This window comes from Triturus cristatus, chromosome 1_2, assembly GCF_964204655.1.
Source record: "Triturus cristatus chromosome 1_2, aTriCri1.1, whole genome shotgun sequence".
NCBI classification, from domain to species: domain Eukaryota; kingdom Metazoa; phylum Chordata; class Amphibia; order Caudata; family Salamandridae; genus Triturus; species Triturus cristatus.
Window position 1 is genome coordinate 1139244681 of NC_140580.1, and position 7535 is coordinate 1139252215.

Here is a 7535-nt window from a genome sequence, read left to right on the forward strand (position 1 = left end):
CTGGGTAGATAGAGTTGATGTCATATTTCTTCAGGCCCTTAAATAGGCATGCTGTAGCATTTAGGGTGCCCATAAGATGGGGCCAGTATGGAGTCTGGGAGGACGTGGAGCAGGGTGCTGCCACCATCCCGGCGTGAGAGCACGAGGGCTTGACTGGCAGGTCTGAAGTTGCTTTCTGGGATAATCTATGTTACTTTCTTGTACCGGGGCATCTGTTTTTTTGGTTGTTTTTTGCTGGTGTGCTGCTTGGAAGTGAAGTCAATGCCTGCATGCATCTGAGTGACTTGGCGTTGGATGAAAGTTGAGGTTCATATCCATCCAGGTTCATATCGTAGTGTGCACTAGTTGTTACCCATTGTGTTTGGCAAAAGGTAATACTTGTGCTTTGTTTGGGTTGAACTTCATGCAGGGTGCTGGACATCCACAACTGGATAAAGGTGAATGCAGTGTTTGAAGAGTTGGATGTCTAGAGTGGAGAAGACTTTAAAGAGGAGTTTAATGTCAGTGGTATATTGATGATTTAAAAAAAAAAATGCTATTGGTGAGTTACATGCCAAGGGGCTCCATGGAGGGTGGAACAGTAAAGGACTCTGCAGGTAAGTGGGATCTTCTGAGACCTGTACATGTGAACGAACTGGTATTGATTGGATAGGTAGGAAGAGAACCAGTGAATCCCAGTTGAGATTTCAGGGTTTGGATGAGGGTCAGATGGTGAAAGATACCGGAGGCAGCTGAGAGGCAATATTAATGAGGCAGGGTTCATCTTTATCTGAGGTCATGAAGGCATTTCCCATTTGTAATGGTATGTTGTCTAATTGCTTCTGCTTCCTCACTACTAGACACTTCTGTGCCTCCACCGAAGCATGGGATAACACCCCAGGAGGTGCAGGTGGGAAAAAACAGAGTAAAGAAGCAGGGGGTACGGAGGGGCACTCCCTCAACAAACAAAAAAAAAGTTAAAATATGGGGACACCCCTGTATTAAGAAAAAAAAACATGAGGGCTGTGGAGACCAGCTCTAGATTGTCGCTCTTCCGATAGACTAACAAAATAGAGAAGAGGGTTAGTGCAGTACTTCTTTTGGAAGCTTCATTAATGGTGTCATTATAGTACTGGGCCTTAGTGGTGGGGTGGCTGTCTGCATGTTGTACAAAGGGACTGAAGCATAAAGTCATCAGGGTTTCTGTTTGTCTTCCAGCTTCTTTCCTGTCTATGGATGGAGCATTTATTGTCTGCAAGGTCTTCAGAGTCCCAAAGTATTCAGCATGTGCTTGTGTGTTTTAGTTGAAGCATGGTTGTGCCCTTGATTGTCCAGAAATGTATTTGTTGTTTAGATAGTTTTGACACTGGATGTGGAGGGTGCTGGGGGTGAGAGATGAGTTTGAGCTTTAGGTTCTCGATGGAGAACTGTGATTTGAATGCTTGTACTTTTTTCGGCTGACCCTCTGTTCGATGCCGAACAGGGACCACAGGATGGTGAGGCCATTGGTTGAGTCCTCGCACACTGAAAATTTGCACTGAATGGTGATATTGTGATGAGATCTTGGATTTACACTCAGAAGTTTGTCTGTTGTGTGACAAGTGATGAGGTTGGGGAAGGCATTGCTTAGTTTTTTTTTATTTTTAAGTTGTCTCACGGGTTGAACTCATCCAGGAGTGTGGTGCGGGCGTGTAAAATGAATGAAGTGGTGACAAGGAATGGGTATTTGTCTATGAAGTCCTTGTTCTGTCTGGGAGTCCTGCAGTTGAAGTGGATGATAGTGTAGTAAGTGAAAGAGAGTGGTAAGTTACAAGTCAGGAGCTCTAAAGATTGGTTGTTAGGGTGCATGATCTGGGGAATGTATAGATAACAGTGAGTCCGCCTTCCTACTTACGTGTGGTTTGCATATTGGATGCTGTAATGAGTGCGTTCAAAATTATCAAAGATGTGGAGGTGATCCATGTTTCTTCAATGAACATTGCTTCAAGCTTGTGATAGGCGATGATGTGTGTAGTTCTGTAGAGCATCCCTCAATGAGCATGAGTTGGAGTGTGTGTTTTTTAGTCTGTGCAGATGCAAGCAGTTGATGGTAGCGGTTGCTGTTTGGTGGCGTAATAGCCAAAAATGCCATGTTTAGACTGCTCTGGACTCTCATGATATTTCATAATGGATACTGATGAAGAATGCCATTTTGAGTATTTTTATATTTGGCTATATGTTAGTGCGCTGGGTGGGTGTGAATGTTCTGTTTAAAATGTACTGTTGGATGTACGTTGTTGTGAGGAACAGTAATACCTAAATATATGGCACATCTGTGATGTGCCTCTTGTGTACAGTGTTTTGTCTAAAGCGTCCTTTTGAGAGTATGATTTGTCCATGACCAGAGTGGTTCTGGAAAAGCAGCAATAAAACTGCTGCGCTAGTAGGTAGCCATCCAGTAAGAGGAAAGGTGGTATGGATTACTACGTTTTCTGATGTAGGTGGGGCCCGGGTCCTCACAAAGTTGTGTAGAGTAATATCAGTGCCATCATCTACGAAATGAAGGATAGCCCTCAGTTCCCCACACTGCAGAAAGGTGCGCATGATTAGGTGCATGCTATACTACCATTGTTAAGTGCTAGAGGGATCTAGATCATTTTCTACTTACAAACATTTTAACAAGAAGCAGTCGCAAGCTGGGTCATGTTTCTTTCCTAAGACCTGCCTCATACATGCTTTGATGAGTGTAAAGGAAGGTAGGCTGAGCCTCTAGCTGTGACCAGAAAGAGGTTCTATGCACTGGCCTTTTCCTAAGCAAGGAAGGTCCTAGATCGGTAGAGACATGTACTTGTTGGATTTGGGGACACTCACAAATGAGGGTGGCCTCAGACTGAGGATCCTTTGAGCGCTAATTCATGTGACATGGTGTAACCATAGAATCCTCCTCGAAACCTTGCTGGGGTGGTACCCTACAAGGTAATTGTACCACAACCACTTTTCATACTAGATTAATGTTGGCATCCATAATTCAACTAAAAGCTGAAACCTTTCTGGGGGCTGTGCCATTGCCCAAACAAGATGGCTGTGCAGGACTGTCTTTCTCTGTGACCGGACTCCCTTCAAGGTAATTACCAGAATTATTCTGAGAGCTGGATGCAATGTAGAGGCGGATCTCACCATGCGGAGCCTCGCTGCCTCAGATGATACCCTGCAATGCTCCTAAAAATCCCCTTGGAGACCGGATTTCTCTGCTAACTAGAGCAGCCCCCCCCCCCCCCCCCCGGCCCCCAAGTGCTGACATGGGAGAAAATGGCAACTGCTACCTGGCTGACTACATGTGCAATCACTTTGTCTGTATTTTAGTGTTTTGTGGAACTTCTTTGACCTTACTGTGCCAACTGCATTACGGGTGTGCACAAATAGCTGTGCTACACTGATTAGAACTTTCAGTCTGTCTGACTTACAAATAGCACCACTACACGGTGTCTTTTTCAGCAAGATACACACTTCACATCTTACTGAAACCTGTCACCCTTATCTTAGGGTTCTGTCATTTCACGCCAATTTCCTCACCTGAACTGGGCTTTATGGACCAATAGCTTTCTCCCCCTAGTACAACCGGTGCCTGCTTGCACAGCAACACACAAATAAATGGACACACTTGATTGACTTAATATTCTATCATACTCATTTCACCAAGAAATACGCTTACCTTAGTGTGCCATCATGTGATGCTCAACTTGACCTCAGCATCCTAGCCGAACACTTGAGCTCCCATTTACAAAGAGGTTTACACCAGCACAAACCTGATCTACTCCAATAAATTTAGTTTTGTCTGCTGTACCACAATTCAGTGTGGTGGATACCAGAAACAAAGACTAAAAAGATAAGGAAATTGAGGCTGGTCAGAAAAGATCTAAAGCGGAACTTCCAACCCCAGACTCTCCTATAAAGCTAAAATTAAACCAAACAGCCAACATGTAGTTAATACTGCAAAAGACATACAGCTCTCCACAATCTAGCACAAGAAACCAAAACTAATACGGTGTCCAAAGTCTTTAAAGCTTTAACAAGCTGAATCTAAGATTAGCCACATGGAAGTCACCAAGAGTCAAAAAACAATAAACTCCCTACCCACCAAAATCTGTGCCCATACAAACAAAGTTACAGCGTTAAAAGATCACAACTGTAGAGGAAACTTGCGTATCTTTGGTCTCTAATAGGGAGCAGCCTCACGTGCAGTATTTTTAGAAACCTGGATTCCAAAAACACAGGGTTTAAGCTTCCCCAAATACTTCAAAATTTAAAGAGCCCACTGGATCCCCTCAGGAAGGTCCAACTCTGAACTAGTTAAAGCCATGTAGTAGCCGGGAAGGATGATATTCAAACCACATAAGATGCAGGCACGCCAAAGAAATCCTAAACCACATGCAGAAAAAGCAACAGGCGATCAGGAATGTCTCCAAATTCGACATTGCTCAAGACTATGCAAAGGAAATGATCCAAAGCAGGAAAGGCTTTCTCACACTTAGAAAGCAACTTTGAGATCTTTCTATCCCCTTTATCTTTGCAGGTCCTGCTCGATTCAAGATTACCTATGATGGGAATTCAAGATACTTTGAGGAACCCCAGCATTTCCAAAACCTTATTGCAAGCATCACACAATCTAGGATGATTCACTAAGTGTCTTAATATCGACCTATTTGCAGACAATTCGTAATTCTGAGTTGGTTTAATAAATGTCTGTAAACCAGCTACATGGGACGTCTCATTCATCAACAAGCTGTATCTCACCCACAGGTACTTTGGTTGGTTTTCCTAGAGGCTACATCAAGTTTACAACCTTATTCCTAATGACACCACAGTCTCACAGGTTTCTTACTAAATGTTGGTTATGTGTCTTACCCTCTGCGATTTTTAGGCAAGCTTATTAAGCAAGTTTCTATATGTGCTTATACAATGTGTTCTTGACGACTTCTGGTTACAATGTACACAGCATTGTTTATATTGTTAATAAACCATATAGACATCAACATCTTGCGACACCAGAGCTGCTCAACACGTCTGGTAAGTAATGATCCTCACCTTACAAAGTATCTTACAAAGAATGTTCTTATTGCTCATATGTGTACACTCTTACGTCTGCTACATATCTCAATTACACTTTAACTGCTTTTTGCCTAGTTGTACCTTCAATTCCAATCCTGACGGTTTTCTTTACGAGAGAAGCAAGCTCGCTGTGCTCCCTCTCTCAAGATGCTACTCCTGGGTGGGTTATAGAGCTTTTTTTGCTCTCTTCAGGTTGGTTGGAGTGTTTTTTTGGCCTTTTAACTTTCTTTTCCTTCTCTAGTCAAGGTCTCCGGTTCCCCCGTTATCTCCCACCCCTATCTTCCTTGCATTACTGGAGTGGGTTAATACTCTGTTGTAACACGGAAATCTACAAGACATGCTCATCCACCGATGTGAGACCACACATGCACACAGGGCTACGCCTATACTATTACATATAACAATCTAAATGAATAGCCTTTAGGTCATCCCTGCCATGGAAGCTCTATCTGTTGCTCGATTATCTGCTGCAGCCCAAGTTGCTAGTATTTGCCTGCCACATGGGCTGAGAGCATGCAACGGCAGCTCAAAATCAGACGTCTCACTGTTTCCCACCTTCCATAGAGTTAATTATAGAAGTAGAATCTATTATATCCTCCTAGATATTAGAGCATGGGAGTTCTTGATCGATATGGCTATCCCCATAGATTTGAAAGTGATCACTTCCCATTTGTTTTGGACTTGGGCCATGGGGAATCTTGGGAAGAGGTGCTGTGAAAAGCCCCCGATTGTGTTGTGCCTGAAGTTGCCAACTCTAGGAGGGCCCATAAGTAGACTTCCATTGCTACCTCTGAAGAGGCCATTACAAAAATGTATGACATCTTATTTTTAACATTAAAAACAATAGCTAGACAATGGTCAACTTTTAGCTAGCCATAACATTTGCTTCTCTAAGCTCAAGAAGGTTATTTTAAAGGATTTTAAACCCGCTATGAAACCAGCTAAAACCAATCTTTGCTTTAACTATGCATGCAAGACAGCTGAGCATGTCCTACTGAAAGCTATCAAAGAAGGGAATACAAGTGTGATTCCATTAGCTAGAACGTAATATAAATCTGCTCTTAGAACAACCCAAGTAAATTGGAATGATAAATTATGGACTGAACTTTTAAATGCAGCAACTAGCAAAGATGTTAATACATTTTGGCATATTGTCAAGCATAGCTCCTCACGTGGCAATATGCCCATAAATCCACATACAGGGTGATGTGTGCGGGATTCACTTTAAATCCTTATGTGGAAACAGTGCACCCTTGTCTTGTGATCTACGTGTATTTGTAGGTACTTCCAACCCTTAATAGAGTGTAGCGACAACTGCCCAGAATCTTTTTTGCACTTTTCTTTAATTGATACAGAGAGGGATGTGTTCATGCAAAGGAAGAGTAAGGCTGCTGGTCTGGATAAAATTCCCTGTGGACCTTTTTCGATCGTATTTGGATGTTGTGGTTCCATATATTAATACAGTCTTGAACGTCATCCTTGCAGGTGCTCTTATACCTGAAACGTGTAAAGGAGTGTGATTGTCCCTATATATTAAAAAAAACATAATGCCCCATTAGTTTGATAGCCTCTATTCAAAAAAGCCTTTGTAGACAATGCCTTAACTTTGTATGTGTGTGTCACGTATCAAGGTGCCGAACATGAACTGCACCTTTGATATTTTGATGTTACGGTCCTCTATAGGGGTGTAAAACAAAACTCCTCGGCACAAACACGGATTGATCACACAATATGGTTGTGATTATCACGCATGTGCATGTTCTAGGATTGAGATGGCCGGGGCATGCCTGACATAACCTGCCCATTCGACCCGTGTCTTAACGGGACACAATACAAAACAATAATGCTGCTCGTAGGCTGGGTCATCTGCTGTTTAATTCCAGGCTCTCTCGAGTTGACTGTGGAACTGAGGGCACTTAAAACAACAGGAACGTGTGCCTCTGTATTTGGGATTTCTAACGACAGGACTGCGAGGACCAGGGCGCTTTGCGCCAAGAACACCGCCAGCACCTGGGGTCCTCTTCCTGTCTTCTCCCCTGATTACTTAAGGCACGCCCACACCCGCGCGAGCGGGACGCAGCTCGGGGCGAAGACCGGGCAAAGAGCGGGCCGTTTGAGGCCGTTCGAGAACGGGAGAGATAGGGCCTGGGCCACCCCTCCTGGCCTAATACTCCTCATTCAATCGTGGAACCGACCTTCGGACCATGACCGCAAGAGAAACGAGGAGCAAAACCACACTGGCCGCTGGAATGGCAAAAGGTACTTTGGACACGTATTTTGCTAAAGCAGGGTCACTCCTTATTGACGAAATTACTATCCTAGAAAGGCGTATTTCACAAGAAATCGACTGGGTTAGGAGATCCTCCTTGGGACCCCTTGCACATGCCACCACCCCAGAGCAATCGCCTGGCTGCATACTAACAGATGCTGGGGGGACAAATGGCATGCCTGACTTGCCTGATCTAAGT